This window comes from Lactuca sativa, chromosome 8, assembly GCF_002870075.4.
Source record: "Lactuca sativa cultivar Salinas chromosome 8, Lsat_Salinas_v11, whole genome shotgun sequence".
Classification (NCBI taxonomy): domain Eukaryota; kingdom Viridiplantae; phylum Streptophyta; class Magnoliopsida; order Asterales; family Asteraceae; genus Lactuca; species Lactuca sativa.
In genome coordinates, this window is record NC_056630.2 from 214,961,959 (window position 1) to 214,981,249 (window position 19,291).

Sequence of the window (19,291 nt, forward strand, 5' to 3'; positions counted from 1 at the left end):
CCCTTGAAATAACCACTTTTGATGGATCATCAAGAGTTGACGTCCGTGAGCATCTCCCTTGGCCTTAAACCCTTCTCAAGAACACCATGGGCCGTGAACAACATTGACAAAAAAAACCTCCCCATGATCTTCTTTGGCCGTAAATACCTTGGCCGAAAACTCCATGGCCATGAACCCCTTCGTGTGGCCGTAAACCCCCTTAATGCAATCATATGTGATTGTAACACTTCAATCCAAGTGTTTCCCAGTCCCTAAGGTGGTTTCCTTGCATGATTAGTTGTATATACACTAATTATATCCATATATGTACCACTATATGCTTAATAGGATCTGTTTGTGACCAAGGCTTCACTTGGCACTCTACATCCTTTACCGATCTTACATTCAAATCACTCACTACATGTGAATTCATACCCCTAACTTATCTTTTAAATGATTTTAAATGCTATTATGGGGGGGGGGGGAGGAGGAATACAAGTAGAAACATTATAATTAGTATATCAATCAAATGTGATTAATAACTATCAAACAAAGTGGATTTCTTATACTTCAAAACTGTGTTATAAAACAAACTATTTCAAAACGTTTTATAAAATGACATCAAGACATCTTTAATCATTTAAATGGTTAAAATTCCTTTATATGTTAAAACTCTTTTATATGCTAAACTCTTTATCAAATTCTTTTAAAACTAATATATTGTTAAAATCATGTCTATATAGATATAGTTATGTAAATAAGGTTGAAAGGACTTAGGACTGATAACTCACTTTATTTCAAGTTCCTTGGTTGGTTGGGGACTTAGAGTATCAATTGTTTGTCCAAGTGTCGTTTGAATCTTAGTTATATATTATGTATATGTACGTAAATATAAAAGTTCTTCCAACCAGTTCAATACCTTCGGGTAGCAAAGGTGTACAAACATAATCAGTCATTCAAACAACATTTGTAGTAAACTATAATAGGTATAGTTTAGGAGAATAATACTTACTATTTCTAGAACCATGAAACGTACAGGAGTCAGTTCAAACATACTATAACGAGTAACAGTTCAAATATACTATAACGAGAAACAGTTCAAGCATACTACAACAGTTCAAACATACTATAACTAGAAAAAGTTAAAGCATACTATAACGAGAAATAGTTCAAACATAGTACAACGAGAAACAGTTCAAATACACTATAACGAGAAAGAGTTCAAACATACCATAATGAGAAAACAGAAAAGAACACACATCCTTTTACAAGAACAGAATAACATTTATGTAAGTCTACTTCACGGCTTAGCAATATAGTTGTTAGGTCGTGTTTTGTATCTAGAGTCTCCTGGAAGGAGAGCGGACATTGTGTGTATAGATATATACGGGACTGACAAGCCCGCATCCCTACTGTTTCGCTACAGTTTGGCCGACAAGGCCAAGGGGTGACAAATATCACATCCATTTCGATGCCAGCAGGTCGTCGTGTTAATCATTTGTCAATCAGCATGGTTACAACCACATCATAATTTAACCTTAATTAAACAAATTGGTTTTGAGGTAGTTAGTGCTTCAGTAGTTACTTATTACAACATTACTGTACACTGTCATTTTCCCATTACATTCATTTAGTGATCTTCTCACATTAAAGGTAATGTAAACTATTATCTAGTAATAATAGTCATATATTTGGGAAAACTCTCACTTTTACAAACAAACAAACATACAGAACATTTGGGTCTTGGTAGAAGACTACTCTCCATTTTAGTAGAAAATATAGGATTTTCTTGGAAGTATGCAAACTTTACATCATACATTTACAAACTTTACATCAAACACTTATAAACATTTTCTTCAAAGTTATACAAACATTTAACACTAAAATGCTTATGAACTCACCAACTTTAAAGCTGATCCTCTCTTTCAAAATAACTTGTATTCTCAGGTCACTAGTAAACAGGTACAAATGGCCAAGTTTTGAGAAGACGGAGCACTTTCAGACTCGTCTTTTATTTTGATATATATATATATATATATATATATATATATATATGGTGTCTTGAAAATACATTCATAATACACATGTATAAATTATACTATTAATACAATGGATGATGTTGTTGCTTGTTTTACTATTATGCATTGTGATGATACTGTACATGACGTCCTCCACCCCCAAATGTTTCTGCCAATTCGGTTTGGGGGTGTGACAGATTGGTATCAGAGCATTGTTTATAGTGAATTGAGTATATCAACCCATAAAAGATATACAACTATAAACACATCAAGATTAAAATACTCTGACCAAGAGTTATTACTTTTAAATAATTAAATATTTAACCAAATTATACATACCTGCATTCATACTAAAATCAGTGTCACACTAGGACAGAACAAAAGTATTGTCGTTGTTGGACAACACAAGTAGGCTTGGGGACATATAATCAGATCTGGGAGTGATATAGCCTGACCGACTATATCATTTCGAGAAGTGATTAGCATGTGCCTAAGAATGGTTGTGGTGTAGCAACAAGTCTAAAAACTTACCAACACTACTACAATGAAAAGTTTAGAACAGAACATAAACTTAAAACACTATAGGAGTATTTTGTGTTACTATAATTACTTATTTGAGAACTAAAAGGTCTTTACTAGTAGGTCAATAGTTGCTGAGTGGATACGCTAAGGTTATATGTGACTAAGGTGTAATAGGCTTAGAATCTATGATCTTTGCTTTATTTCCTGTTCCTTGTTTAGTCGTGGACTTAGAGTTAGGGTCACTTATTCGAAGGTCTATTCTGTCTTGGTTACATATGACTGGTTTGCACTACACAAGTATTAAAGTAACTGGTAAGGATGCTTCTATAATTATCTTAAGTAGTACGTCTATTAACTATCTCTTTTATCCCTATTCTCGCATACATAACATGGTTGGATTCCATCCCCTTAGCGACCCATACTTTCCCAACCAAGCAATGGTGGATGGATCAACGCAGAGCCAGAAGAGAATCATGCAATCCCATTGGATGACAACTTTGCAGAGAACTTCCCATAGGATTCTGACTCTGAGCCCAAAGTTAATGATTTACCCTTAGTGGCTCCAATCCCAAATCGTAACCCTCGCCTGACTTTTCATGGCCTGACACCTCAGTGGGCTGAGAACTTGGGTAGGTGGAGCCGTGAGTAGGGCCAACCCTTACCATACAACGGAGACTGAAGCTTCTACAACATAAGCGAGGGAGGATTTGCAGACAGAATTCTTCCCATCTTGGTTCGTCATATAGCTCGAAATGTTGAGCTTGGAACAACAGCAATTCAACAAACCATCTAACTAGATGCTGACACAAACGACAACAAAGATAGTATCCGCAATTTGGAAGTTGCTCACAGGAGAGACAAGGAGGCTTTACAGCAAGAGCTAGCGGTAACCCGAGCCGAAGTCATAGAACTCTGAGCACGCCAAACAGTGTATGAATGACACCTTCTTGAGGTAGAGCGTCAGCTGGCTGAACTAAGGGTCTACCAGAGGGATGCCCGTCACCAGTAGGAGATGCTCTGCTCATCCTTCCTTTTGGTTTAAGGAATAGTCTTCTTATCTATGCTCTAAGTAGCACTTTTCCATGTAAATAATCCTGTACTGCAAGTACTGTTTCATTAAGTATTTATGATGTCAAAATTTTCTCATTCTGGTTTGATGTAAGACCTACTCCTAGGTCATTTTCCCGAACTTGTTACATCTTTAATACCAGTAATATTGACTAACATCAATAAATCAGATCACGAAATCTCAATCGAGAGTGATTATTTCTCAAAATTCATAAGTCTATTTTATGTAGACTTTATTATGAGCTACTTTCAAATCTTTTCGAATGTTGGAACATGGTATCCTCCAACCAAAGATAAATTAGTTCGGATGACACCCACCTTATGACCATTCTGGAAACTTACTTCTACACCTTACCAGGATTGCATCATAGGGATGTAGTTCGAATCATCGACGACAATATAACAAAACAAAACATTTACATTCATGTAAATGATTAGAATACACCTAGAGCAAACCATAAATACTCACAAACTCATTTCCTTATCATGTAAGAGAATCATGCCTCCGAAGAAACGTAGCCAACCTGCAGGCCAAACATAAATCCTCCAGATAGATACGATTGCTTTTCAAGATGCGGTCACAACTGCCGTTACAACTGTCATAACTCACCTTAATGCTAACAACGCAAATGGTAGTGGACTAGTTATCGGCTATCCTAATCTAGGTGATAACCAAGTACAACAATGAGTGCCTACTCACAACGACACTCCAAACCACCAAAAGAAGAACAAGAAACAGATGTTTAGGGATAAGAGGAAGGGCAAAGCACCTCAAAAGTTAGCCGAGTGACAACATCCAGTGGCAGCCTCTGCGGCCACGACATCTGTTACTCCTACTGCTGTTTCTACTAGTATCCTGGTTATGTGACAACCCGAAATTTATCCCGTCATTTTAACCTCTTCTTCTGTTAATAAAACTTGCTTGATTAAATTGTCCGTTAACCTTTTGGATTAGGTTAATTAAATTAGGACTTTTGTTATGACTTCATAAGGTTTGGAACAAATTAGAAACACCCTCAATATTCCCTTGAAAAGTTTTAGTTACAACCAAGTCAAATTTCGACCATTTAATCGGGTGCGACCAAAAGCCCTGTTTAACGTCAGTATCGGGTAGATTTCCACCGAGCCACAAACTTAAACCCTATATAAGGGTGAGTGGACTCCATTTGAAACCTTTCCACCCTCTCTCTACTCTCTCTCTCTCTCTACAAGTTGCCTTCGATCCAAAAACGCCTCTTTCAAGCCCCAAACTAGTAAGTGATCTACCCTAACTTGTTGTTTAGCTCATTTAACATGCAAATTCGTGTTTAAGACATCCAAAAGTGGAAAAATCATGTGTTTATAGCCCAAGAACTCTCTTGGACCGCAAACACCCATAAGTGGGGTTTTGAAGCCCCAAAACCCTTCTAAATCACTCCTAGGGCTTAGGTATGACTTGTGGACTTGCATGTATGAGCTTAGAACCCCAAAATCATATCATATGGAGAGTAAACATGAGTTTACAGCCCAAGAACACTCTTGGATCGTAAACCCCTCTTCATGGACCGTGAACACCATTTAAGGTATTAAATTTGCCCTTAAACACCTCCTATGGCTTGGGTAAATGTCTTGAATCAACCACCAATGAAGTAGGGCCATTAAACATCAAGGAAACTATGGATTTAGGAGTTTACGGCCGTAAACCCCCCAAGGATAGGTCCATGGGACATAAACTCCCTTAATGAAGCCAAATGATGCCCTAACTTCCCCATTTGACTTGAAAAAAATGCATAGATGTAACACCTGGTTCCTGGTATGTATGATTTATTTGAGTATTTTACATTTTTAACCTTGGACTCGGTGAGTCGTAGGCTAGACTCGCCGAGTAGGGATGGGATTTTGAGCAAGTTTAAGTTGGAGACTCGGAGAGTCCATATTCTGGACTCGGCGAGTCCATCAGTCTGGAAGAAACCCTAATTTTAGGGGTTTGCACCCTATTTAAACCCCCCTTATGCGCCCCAAGTTAGCCTCCTTCACCCTCAGAGCATCATATATCGAACCCTAATGCCTTTCCTTGTGATTTGAAGTGTTCTTGTGCTTGTTCCTTGAAGATTGAAGAAGAGAAGGAAGGAAAGACCAAAAAAGAAGGTGAAGAGCAAGAATCTAGGACCTAATTCAGAGTTCATTGAGGTACAATTTGGATCTATTCTGTTTTTATGTTCAAATCCCCATTAGAACACCATAAAGCTATCCATTTCCAAGCTTGTTAGTAGTATATGGATCATAATGGGTTGAATAGCTGCTAGATCTGGCTATGTTCGAGTTCCAGAAGCCTAGATCTAATACCTTTATGGGGCCATATTGCATGAAAGTCCTAGATCTACCCCTTTTAGTGTGTTTTGAGCCTTAGAATCCCCATTGATGATTATATACACGTAAAGTTGGAAACTTTACGTGTTAATCGAGCCCTAGGAACCCAGATCTATGAATGGAATGCACTGGATTCAAGCAGAATCGAGTGTAGAGAGACTGCATGTATGCGACTCGGCGAGTTGTTCTTCGAACTCGGTGAGTCTAGTCGCGAGTCCCCGATTTTTCCCCTTTTCGAATATACGAGTAGAGCAGTGAGGCATAGGTGGACTCAGTGAGACGGAAGCCGGACACATTAATGGAGGGACTCGGCGAGTCAATGCCCCAACTCGGTGGGTCCAAGGCAATCTTCATAGAACTCGACGAGTTGTTCAACAACTCGGCGAGTCGAGGACAGAACGTGTTCATCGGATGAAGCATAACTCGACGAGTTGTTCATACAACTCGGCGAGTCGGATGAAGGACCATTGAGTTTTCAGTTAGGAAGTGAACTCGTCGAGTCAATGCCTAACTCGACGAGTAGAGACGGGAGTAAGGACAATCGACTGGATATGGACTCGACGAGTTGGCAAGCCAACTCGGCGAGTCGGGTCAACTGGAAGTTGACTTTGACTTGACTTTGGTTTGGAATCGGTCAGGGGTAAAATAGTCATTTTACCCTGGGATTAATATCATTGTCTAATTAAGTGTTTTATGGGAATATAGCCGGGGGATCACCGGAGCACCTGTCAGACATTTGCAGATCAGCTTTTCAGCATTCAGCATTTTGAGGTAAGTTACCTTCCAGTAAGGGTGAGTCTAAGGCCACAATGCCGGCCCACCAAGTAGGAGTATTTAGAAGATGATTGTCTTTGTGATAATTATCTTGGTATGAATACGTGTTTGGTTATGAGATATATATGTATGATATGTTACGTGTATGATAGGGATAGTTTTCCCTTGACAGTGGTCTTTAGGACCGAAGGGTAGGTCAGTACTCGGATATGCCTGATTGTATGCTTATACCTTGTTGTTGTATGCTAGTAGTAGGGGGGATAAACCCCAGTTACCGGTTGAAAGATAACGATGATGATTACCGGTTGAAAGATACCGATGATGAATACTGGTTGTAAGATACCGATGATGATTACCGGTTGAAAGATACCGATGATGAGTACCGGTTGAAAGATACCGATGGTATTGTATGGTATGTGGTATGTTGGGGGGAACTCACTAAGCTTCGTGCTTACAGTTTTAATTGTGGTTTCAGGTACCTCTTCGTCCAAGGGGAAAGAGCCAGCGGTGTAGCGGCGCATCACACACATGATTTCCGTACTGGATTTTCTGGGATCGTACTCTGATTTTCTTGTTTCCGATGATATCGAGACATGACCTTATGTTTTATAATTAATGTAACTTTGACAATGTTTTGGTAATACGCTTTGTTACATGTTAAATTCTAAAAATGAAATTTTTGGCCTCGAAATTTGGGATGTTACAAGTTGGTATCAGAGCCCTGGTTTGAGGGATTTGGACACACCCTCGGGGGTGTCTGGACTCAAACCGAGGGACTAAAAGATTTTTAAGGAAAATGGTTTTATAAAATCTAAAATAGGAAGTTTTATGAAAGACAAAGTGTGTGATGCGTGTGACCGGCTGGACTCAAGTAAGTTTTCCCCAAGATACCCATACTTGTTATGTTATGTTGTATGGTTTTGATTCAGAAATTGCATGCTAGAATAAGACTAAGGATCTAGGAGGATGCCTTGTGTGCCTGTTGTATGAGCTGTATGCTAGGACTGTTTAGTCAGTAGGATGGCCTGTGTAGGTTATGCCTGGTTTGGTTACTCAGCGCATGAATGTTGCTTGCTTTGCGCTATAGGGGGTTCTGGCCAACTTGGACTAACTAGTGAACGAATATGTAACGGTGTCCACAAGCTAGTTAGGGGACGCGGTAAGGACTCCTAGTGCAGCTGAAGGCGGGGAGTAGGTCTGGGAGTGCCCTAGGGAAGTCTAGGATGTGATTAATGGATAGAGCATCGGTGAAAGGGACCTAGTGAAGTCAAGGCAATCCTTGGGGAAAGTACGGATATATGTGGAAGGTAGTATGGGCATGTACTACTGAAAGCAGAGGATCCGTACTCGATTCAAGGAGGGCTGAGATGGAACCTGGAAACTTGGAGAGTGTGTGAGACCCTTCGGGGGTATATGTGATCCTGACAATTGTATTGTTATTTGCAGAATGGTGATCACACATCATGGAGCAGGGGGATAAGGACCTGGTTCGGGACCGGGACTTGAGCATGTTGATGATGGGTTACGCAAGTTCATCGCGTCTGAGATTACGAGAGGTATCCATGAGGCGACCCAGTCATTTTCGGGTCGATCAAGGAAGGGATTATCGAGCTGATGGAGGATCGCCTCTGGGCATTCAGGAGTGATCTGGCGTCTAGCCAGGTGGGTACCCGTATGCTATCCTTTAAGGACTTCCGTGGGAGTGGTGCACCGGATTTTCATGGGGTGAAGGACCCCATTGCTGCTAGGAGATGGATTGCAGACATCAAGTCTGCGCTGCCGACGAGCTTCTGCCCGGAAGGTTCGAAGGTCCGTTTCGCTGCAAGTTGTTTGAGGGATAGAGCCAGGGTTTGGTGGGAGTTGATTGGCGATACGTTGGGAGCCCCAGCCATTGAGGCTATGTCATGGTCAGATTTCGTGACCCGATTCAGGGCTGAGTTTGCACCAGCTGTGGAGCTTCAGCAGCTGGCCAGAAAGTTTTTGGATATGAGACAGACTACGAAGACTGTGGCGGAGATCACCGCCAAGTTCCGGGAGAGGGCCTTATTGGTACCCCAGTATGCGGGGGATGAGGATATGAGGAGGACCCGATACCATGACATGCTACAGGCTGATATTCGGGAGCATATTAGTTTCTCTGCTTGCCCTACCCTGGAGTCCATGATTGCCAGGGCTAGGGAGAGGGAGATTGATTTGGTGCATATACGGAAGAGGAAGGCCGTTGAGGGGCAGACGATGGGGGCTTCGGGAAAGAAGCCCAAGAGAACCGATGGTAGGCCGAAAGGCCAGATGGGGCGGGACCGCTGTGGGAAATGCGGTCGGGCACATGAGGGAGTTTGTCGCACTGGGTTGGGTTCAGGCTGCTATAAGTGCGGCAAGGTTGGACATTTCGGCAGGGATTGTACTGCCCCTGCTTTTGTGATTCAGACGTCCCAGGTTGATAGCACTAGCAGCAGCAGCACCGGCAGTGGCACCGACGTCAGCAACAACACAGGTTATGGATGGCCGGAAGGTCAAGTCGGAGGCTCCAGTGGTTCGGAGCCGAGCATTTCAGTTGACAGCTGAGGAGGCACGCGCTGCACCCGATGTGGTGGCGGGTATGATTCTTTCCCTCTGATTTAGTTGTATGATGTTATGATATTGATATGTGCCCTGTGTATATGTGTTTAGGATCGTTCCATGTGAATGGTATCCCGGTTCAAGTATTTTTTGATTCGGGTGCTACCCGATCAATTGTCTCTCTTGCGCTTAGCAAGAAGTTTCCTGAGTCTTCGGGCATGTTGGACTGCCCTCTAGTGGTCGAGATTGCAGACGACCGATCAGTGCGAGCATCGGAGGTCTACCAAGATTGTGTTTTGAGGCTGTTTGAGGAACGTTACCTGGTAGACCTGGTTCCCATACCGTTGCGGGGGAACAAGGTTATTATAGGCATCGATTGGTTGAGCCCCAATGGGGCAGTGATAGATTGTGCGCATCAGCCGGTACGGATCAGGACCCTAAGTGGGGGAGTATTGGTAGTTCAGGGCGAGAAGCCACAGCAAGGACCAGCTGTATGTTCAGCAGCGAGAGCCAGGTGCTACCTTCATCAGGGTTGCGTAGGGTATATCGCTTATGTTATGGACACCCGGGAGGCAGGCAAGGCGACAGTGGGTGATGTACCCGTGGTGCGGGAGTTTATGGATGTATTCCCCAATGAGTTGCCTGGGATACCTCCGGAGAGGCAGGTGGAGTTTAGGATCGACATGGTTTCTGGCGCGGCTCCGATAGCCAAGGCGCCATATCGGTTGGCTCCTCCTGAGATGCAGGAGTTGTCTACACAGCTGCAGGAGCTGTTAGACAAGGGATTCATTAGACCAAGCAGTTCACCCTGGGGAGCCCTGATTCTGTTCGTCAAGAAGAAGGACATGTCGCATCGGATGTGTATAGACTACCGGGAGCTGAACAAGGTAACGGTGAAGAACTATTACCCACTCCCGAGGATCGATGACCTCTTCGACCAACTTCAGGGAGCATCTTGGTTCTCCAAGATTGATTTGCGATCAGGGTATCATCAGATGAGGGTCAGAGAGGAGGATGTTCAGAAGACTGCTTTTCGTACACACTATGGTCATTACGAGTTTGTGGTGATGCCTTTCGGGCTCACCAATGCTCCTGCCGCGTTCATGGATCTCATGAATCGGGTGTGTCGGCCGATGTTGGATCGATCCGTGATTATTTTCATTGATGACATCTTGGTTTATTCTAAGACACGAGAGCAGCATGAGGAGCACTTGCGTGAGGTTCTGAGTACTTTGAGGAGGAGAGCTTATATGCTAAGTTCTCCAAGTGTGAGTTCTGGTTGCGCGAGGTGCAGTTTCTAGGGCACCTTGTCAACCAGGATGGGATATATCAGTGGATCCGGCCAAGGTGGAGGCCATGATGAGATGGGAGGTCCCGAGGTCTCCATCCGAGATTCGGAGCTTCCTAGGATTGGTGGGCTACTATCGGAGATTTATTCAGGACTTCTCCAAGATAGCCATACCTCTGACCAGGCTGACGAGGAAAGCTGTGGTTTTTCGTTGGGGGCCCGAGCAGCAGGCCGCATTCGAGACATTGAGGCAGAGATTGTGCGAGGCACCAATCTTAGCCCTGCCAGAGGGCATGGAGGATTTTGTTGTGTATTGTGATGCGTCTATCTCGGGTTTGGGTGCAATGTTGATGCAGAGAGGGCACGTTATTGCTTACGCTTCGAGGCAGATGAAGCCTCACGAGGCGAACTACCCAACGCATGAATTGGAGCTGGGGGCTGTTGTGTTCGCCCTCAAGATATGGTGTCATTACCTCTATGGGGTTCGTTGTACCATTTACATGGACCGCAAGAGCCTGAGGTATCTCATGGACCAGCCGAATCTGAACATGAGGCAGCGTCGGTGGCTCGACGTGGTAAAGGATTATGATTGTGAGATCCTCTACCATCCGGGGAAAGCCAATGTGGTGGCTGACGCGCTTAGCTGCAAGGCACTGCCGATCAGGGATATCTGTCTGAGGATGACAGTGGTGACTCCGCTTCTGGAGCGGATCCGAGAGGCTCAGCAGGAGGTTATGAAGGAGGAACATCGGAAGAGTGAGCGGATTGTGGGGCAGGTTTCCTCTTTCGACTATGATCGCCGAGGGTTATTGACTCTTCACCGTAGGGTGTGGGTCCCTTATCATGGAGGCGTGCGCCAGGTCCTGATGGAGGAGGCTCACAAATCACGATTCTCCATTCATCCCGGAGCGAAGAAGATGTATAGGGATCTTCGTCTGGACTATTGGTGGCCCTACATGAAGCGGGATGTGGCATGGTACGTGGAGCGGTGCTTGACCTGCAGGAAGGTCAAGGCCGAGCATCAGATACCATGCGGCATGATGCATCCGTCGGATATTCTGCTGTGGAAATAGGAAGTCATCACGATGGATTTTATCACCAACCTTCCCAGGACCGCATGGGGGAGTGGATTCGATCTAGGTTATTGTCGATCGATTCAGCAAGAGCGCCCACTTTATCCCGATTCAGGAGAGCATCTCGGCCGAGAAATTGGCCGATATCTATATCAGGGAGGTCGTGGCGCGGCACGGAGTGCCAGTTTCGGTGATTTCGGACAGAGACGTATGGTTTACTTCCAGGTTCTGGAAGAAGTTCCATGACGAGTTGGGTACTCGTCTGCATTTGAGCACTGCTTTTCACCCACAGACAGATGGTCAGAGTGAGAGGACCATCCAGACTCTAGAAGATATGTTGCGGGCATGCATGCTAGACTTCGGTGGTAGCTGGGACACCTATCTTCCTTTGGCTGAGTTCTCATACAACAACAGCTACCACGCGAGTATTGACCGTCCTCCTTTTGAGATGTTATATGGAAGGAGGTGCAGGACCCCGATATGTTGGGGTGAGGTAGGCCAGAGGGTCATGGGGGCACCGAAGTGGTGCTCAAGATGACCGAGAGGATTCAACAGGTTCAGAGCAGGCTTCAGATTTCTCAGAGTCGGCAGAAGAGTTACGCTGACAAGCGCCGATCAGACCTGGAATTCCAGGTCGGGGATATGGTTCTCCTGAAGGTGTCGCCATGGAAGGGCGTCATCTGATTCAGGAAACGGGGAAAGTTGGGCCCCAGATACATTGGACCTTTCAGGGTTCTGGCCCGGGTGGGCAAGGTGGCGTATAGGCTGGATCTACCAGCCGAACTCAATCAGATACATAGCACTTTGCATGTGTCTCAGTTGCGTAAGTGTCTGGTGGACGACTCATCGGTGGTACCCCTGGAGGATATTCAGGTCGATGGCCGCCTGAATTACATTGAGCGACCAGTGGCAATCCTTGACCGGAAATCGAGGGAACTGAGGAACAAGAGGGTGGAACTTGTGAAGGTCCAATGGCAGCACCGAAAAGGTTCAGAGTGGACTTGGGAGCCAGTGAAGGAAATGATGGAGCATTACCCCGAGCTGTTTCAGGATCGAGCAACAGACTTCGAGGACGAAGTCTAAAATAAGCAGGGGAGATTTGTAACACTTGGTTCCTGGTATGTATGATTTATCTGAGTATTTTACATTTTTAACCTTGGACTTGGCGAGTCGTAGGCTAGACTCACCGAGTAGGGACGGGATTTTGAGCAAGTTTAAGTTGGAGACTCGGCGAGTCCATATTCTGGACTCGGCGAGTCCATCAGTCTGGAAGAAACCCTAATTTTAGGGGTTTTCACCCTATTTAAACCCCCCTTATGCGCCCCAAGTTAGCCTCCTTCACCCTCAGAGCATCATATATCGACCCCTAACGCCTTTCCTTGTGATTTGAAGTGTTCTTGTGCTTGTTCCTTGAAGATTGAAGAAGAGAAGGAAGGAAAGACCAAAAAAGAAGGTGAAGAGCAAGAATCTAGGACCTAATTCAGAGTTCATTGAGGTACAATTTGGATCTATTCTGTTTTTATGTTCAAATCCCCATTAGAACACCATAAAGCTATCCATTTTCAAGCTTGTTAGTAGTATATGGATCATAATGGGTTGAATAGCTGCTAGATCTGGCTATGTTCGAGTTCCAGAAGCCTAGATCTAATACCTTTATGGGGCCATATTGCATGAAAGTCCTAGATCTACCCCTTTTAGTGTGTTTTGAGCCTTAGAATCCCCATTGATGATTATATACACGTAAAGTTGGAAACTTTACGTGTTAATCGAGCCCTAGGAACCCAGATCTATGAATGGAATGCACTGGATTCAAGCAGAATCGAGTGTAGAGAGACTGCATGTATGCGACTCGGCGAGTTGTTCTTCGAACTCGGTGAGTCTAGTCGCGAGTCCCCGATTTTTCCCCTTTTCGAATATACGAGTAGAGCAGTGAGGCATAGGTGGACTCAGTGAGACGGAAGCCGGACACATTAATGGAGGGACTCGGCGAGTCAATGCCCCAACTCGGTGGGTCCAAGGCAATCTTCATAGAACTCGACGAGTTGTTCATCAACTCGGCGAGTCGAGGACAGAACATGTTCATCGGATGAAGCTTAACTCGACGAGTTGTTCATACAACTCGGCGAGTCGGATGAAGGACCATTGAGTTTTCAGTTAGGAAGTGAACTCGTCGAGTCAATGCCTAACTCGACGAGTAGAGACGGGAGTAAGGACAATCGACTGGATATGGACTCGACGAGTTGGCAAGCCAACTCGGCGAGTCGGGTCAACTGGAAGTTGACTTTGACTTGACTTTGGTTTGGAATCGGTCAGGGGTAAAATAGTCATTTTACCCTGGGATTAATATCAATGTCTAATTAAGTGTTTTATGGGAATATAGCCGGGGGATCACCGGAGCACCTGTCAGACATTTGCAGATCAGCTTTTCAGCATTCAGCATTTTGAGGTAAGTTACCTTCCAGTAAGGGTGAGTCTAAGGCCACAATGCCGGCCCACCAAGTAGGAGTATTTAGAAGATGATTGTCTTTGTGATAATTATCTTGGTATGAATACGTGTTTGGTTATGAGATATATATGTATGATATGTTACGTGTATGATAGGGATAGTTTTCCCTTGACAGTGGTCTTTAGGACCGAAGGGTAGGTCAGTACTCGGATATGCCTGATTGTATGCTTATACCTTGTTGTTGTATGCTAGTAGTAGGGGGGATAGACCCCAGTTACCGGTTGAAAGATAACGATGATGATTACCGGTTGAAAGATACCGATGATGAATACTGGTTGTAAGATACCGATGATGATTACCGGTTGAAAGATACCGATGATGAGTACCGGTTGAAAGATACCGATGGTATTGTATGGTATGTGGTATGTTGGGGGAACTCACTAAGCTTCGTGCTTACAGTTTTAATTGTGGTTTCAGGTACCTCTTCGTCCAAGGGGAAAGAGCCGGCGGTGTAGCGGCGCATCACACACATGATTTCCGTACTGGATTTTCTGGGATCGTACTCTGATTTTCTTGTTTCCGATGATATCGAGACATGAACTTATGTTTTATAATTAATGTAACTTTGACAATGTTTTGGTAATACGCTTTATTACATGTTAAATTCTAAAAATGAAATTTTTGGCCTCGAAATTTGGGATGCTACAATAGAACCTTATACCATTTCATTTAAGACCTTCATTCATGAATTGAAAGGCCAAGTGAGATTTTACGGCCGTAAACTCTATGTTTACAACCGTGAACTCCCTTAAATTGTTCATTTGGAGCCTTAACCCCTTCATATGCCCTAAATGTGAACCTAGCCAAATTCTACAAGTGATATAAGACCTTTAGACATCCAATAACACACCATCCATGAGTTTACGGCCGTAAACTCATGGGGATATGGTCTTAGGGCCGAAATCTCCATAAAGAGTTTACTCTTGAAGAGTAAACTCCCTAACTAGGCGATACACTTCCTTATTGCAACCCATTAGCCTCCTAGTACTTGACCAAAGGGTTTTTCCGCACACCAGGATGCTTATACGTGTTTAATTAGTATTATAATCACTAATTGTATGTGAACATATGTATTCATATGTTAATAGGTCATTCAGTGTGTTCAAGTCTTTACTTGACACCGAGCACCCAACCGACACCTCCATCCGATCCACTTACAGCAGGTGAGTTCATACCCCTGAATTAACCTTTTAAATGATTTTAACTGCTTTTATAGGGGGGATACAAGTTGAACTATACAGTTATTAGATAAATCCCATGTGATTAATAACTGTATAGCAAAATAGATTTTGCATATTAAACTGTTTATCTAGCTTAAAGATTTCCAAATTATGCTTTCAACTCTTGATAAAGTATGAATTTCTCTTCTAGATTATCATAAGTATTCGAAAGGTTTTCCGAAGGTTTTTCAAAGGTTTCCAAAGGTTTTATTCACTTAATCTGTTTTTATAAAAATCATTTTCAAAGCTGTTATGAAAGGCTTTTCAAAGTATTCCAAAGATTTTCAAAACTTGTTTTACAAACTGACATCGAGTCGTAAATTTCTTATGTGTAAAGGTTTTCCAAAGTTTTCATCAGAGTTTTCTTCTATGATTTTATTTCGTTAAATGCATGCTTGTATTTGTATAGTTATAAATAATGTTTAAAAGACTTAGGAAGGCTAGTTCGCCCTATTTCCTTTTCCTCGTTGGGATCTGGTCTGGTGGGTATCGGTTATCCGTCCGAAGGTCGTTTAAACATTTGTTATATATCGTATACACATATAGACATAAGGTTTCCATCGACTAGTTCATTTCCCTTGGGTAGCAAGGGCATCCTTCCATTCATCATTCATAGATCTTTCGTTAAATGCATGCCTGTATATGTATAATTATATAAATAATGTTTAAAAGACTTAGGAAGGCTAGTTCACCATATTTCCTTTTCCTCGTTGTGATGTGGTCTGGTGGGTATCGGTTATCCGTCCGAAGGTCGTTTAAGCATTAGTTATATATCATGTATACATGTATAGACATAAAGGTTTCTATCGACCAGTTCATTTCCCTTGGGTAGCAAGGGCATCCTTCCAGCCATCATTCATAGACTAGAAACACTAGTAACTATTATAGGAATAGTTAGGAGATTCTATTTACTCTTTCTATTATGAGAATTCCAAAGGATTCAGTTCATTCGTGAGTCTATATCAATAGTCCGGTACCTATAATAGAATTCAGAATACGAGATGCATCTTCAGGAATCGGATTTCCCCGTTGTCAAGTTGGTAACCAGAGTCTCCTGGAGGAAGAGCAGGCATTGTGTATATAGATCTATACGAGACTGACACTCCCACACCCTGACTGCTAGTTACAGTCCCCGACCGACCAAGCCAAGGGGTGAAAAATGTCACATTCATTTCGATGCTTGCAGGGCGTCAAGTACTCTATTGTCAATCAGTATGGTTACGAGTGTCTCCATGTTGGAACTATAGGATTTTCTGGAAAAGACTGCTTTTATTTAGAAAATATAGGATTTTCTGGAAAAGACGCTAATACACCGTAGATTCTAAACTACTATCTTACATAAAGTTATTTTGAATAAAAATTCGTATTTATACAAATGACACTAAATACTTATGGACTCACTAGCATTATATAATGCTGATACTCGCTTTCAAAATAACTTGTATTCACAGGTCAGCGATAGACAGGTACACCCCGGGAGCTTTTGCGAAGTCAGCCTAGAACCGAGCTGCATCTATATTATTTCTTGTATTACTTTAATGTTGCTATGAAATGTAACCTATGTAAAACTATTACTATTAATGCAATGGTTGTTGTACTTTGATTACTATACTGCATATGTTGTGATACTTGACATGACGTCATCCACCCCAGAACGTTTTCGCCGTTCCGGTTTTGGGGTGTGACAGGTTACCCCTGCCCCAATAAGGCAGTATGTCGGATATCTACCCAAGTGCAAAGGGTGCAACTTCCATCACCAGGGAGCCTGCCGAGTGATACATTGTAAGAACCGCAACAGGAACGAAAACATTACCCGTTTCTGCAGAATTCCAATCCGGCACATTACTTCAACCACTAATGTTGGAACCAGTCCAATATGCCACCTTTGTGGTGATATAGGACATTTTAAAAAGGAATGTCCAACTGAGAAGAATAGCAGGGGATCAAGAGGAGTTTGACCCCAGAATATGGGGAAGCATCAAAGAACCCTGCTATAATTTTGGTATGCTTCCAAACCCCATTATTTAATTATATATGACAGGTGTACACCTAACAGTTATAGAGAAACCCAGTAGGAGTCATTTCTTTAAAGTTCATTGTTTCCAATTTATCAGAACCCTCGTTTAGCTGTGATTATAAATTTTTAATAAAATAGGGTTCATAGCAATCATACCAAGGTTAGTACATCATCCTAGTCATCATTTCTGCTTCCAATTAACATAATATCTGATTCGTCAAGAAGTCCCGACATCATCATCCGACATTGTTTGGCTTGGTCCTAACCATGCAAAATTTCTATTCTGTGTAAAAATAACCCTTACTTTAAATCAACCATCAGATGAAATTCTTCCGATCCATAACGCCAACCCTTATATCACCTCTCACTTCTGAACTTCAGAAGTACACATGTGAGGGGTACCACGCCCTTCTAGCTTACCCAATAACTAATAACCTTGAAGCGAAAAACACCAAGAAGCCTCAGAAGTCAGTAACCACCCGAAGTATACCCAGTAAATCTCCAAGAAAGACCACTCATACCGCAGGCCATGTTTGAGAATAGAGACTAAGAACTCATTAGGTTTATCAATCGCGACTAAGTGTATATGCAAGAGTGGTATATAATTTAGACTTAACAAGATTTAGGATGTGTGATTTCGCCCTATCTTTTGTTCCTTGTCTGGTTATGGACTTGGGGTAGAGCCACCCATCCGAACGTTTTGTCAATCTAAATTATACACGATTTGTATACACGAGTTGATGGTGGATGACCTAAGTATGAGTCTTATCATGAACTTCAGAGGAAAAAATAGCAATCTCACTACAAACTACCAGAGATACCTGAGAGGAAGTTGTGGCGGATTACAAGGAGCTTCATAATCAAGTTAACCAAGGCAACATGTGGGCTTGATTGCCATTTTGGGTGATCGTCGTTAGATCAGTCAAATTCGCACCCTTCCTACAGTCTTAAGGAATCAGGAAAAATAGAGAAGTTAACAAGGATGTGAGTCCGAGAAATTATTTAGACTGCACGGTGTTCCAATATCTGTTCTCTCATTTTGAGATAGCAGAATCATCACCCAGTTCAGGCAGTTACTTCAGAAATTTTAGGAAACTACTCCAGTCATGATGCATAGCCAACTATCTTTAAAACTAACAGACAGAATGAGAGAACGATTCAATCATTAGAAGTTGTGTGGAGAATTTATGTAATAGACCTTGGAAGAATAAGAATACCCACTTGCCAACTAGTCAAGTCCTTGACCATGCTAGCACTTAAAGTTGCTCCATTCGAAGCCTGCTTTGGTCGCCAACACATATCCTCTCTGCACTAGATTAAAGTAGGCAACACACAACTATCTATAGGTCCAAATTCCAGACGGCACTTTTGTTGGTCTGAAATTCACCCGAGAAACTATCAAGAAGAGAGTACAAATCTAGGAGTGATGTGAAGCTCCCAGGTCAGGCAGAAAAGCTAATGCATGCGATAAGAGAAAACCCTTGGAAATTCCACGTTGGTGGCTTAGTCAGGTGAGGGTCTCATTCGGAGGAGCAGAATACGCTTCAAAAAGCGTGGAATGCTAAATCCAAGATACATAGGGCCTTTCGAGATTATCGCTAGAATCGACCCTATAGCTTACAAACTCAAACTACCTCACGAACTTAGTAACGTACACCCTACTTTCCACATCTCGAACTTGAAAAAGTGTCTATTGGATGAGACTCTTGTTATCCCACTCGACGAGATCGAGATCAACGAGAGCCTCAACTTCGTGGAAGAACCAATAGAGATCATGGATCGAGAGGTTAAGAAAACAAAGCAAAGTTGTATCCCGATAGTGAAGGTTCGCTGGAATGCCAAGTGGGGACCTGAATTCACTTGGGAACGCGATGATCAATTGAAACTGAAATATCCTCATCTTTTCACCTAGATATTT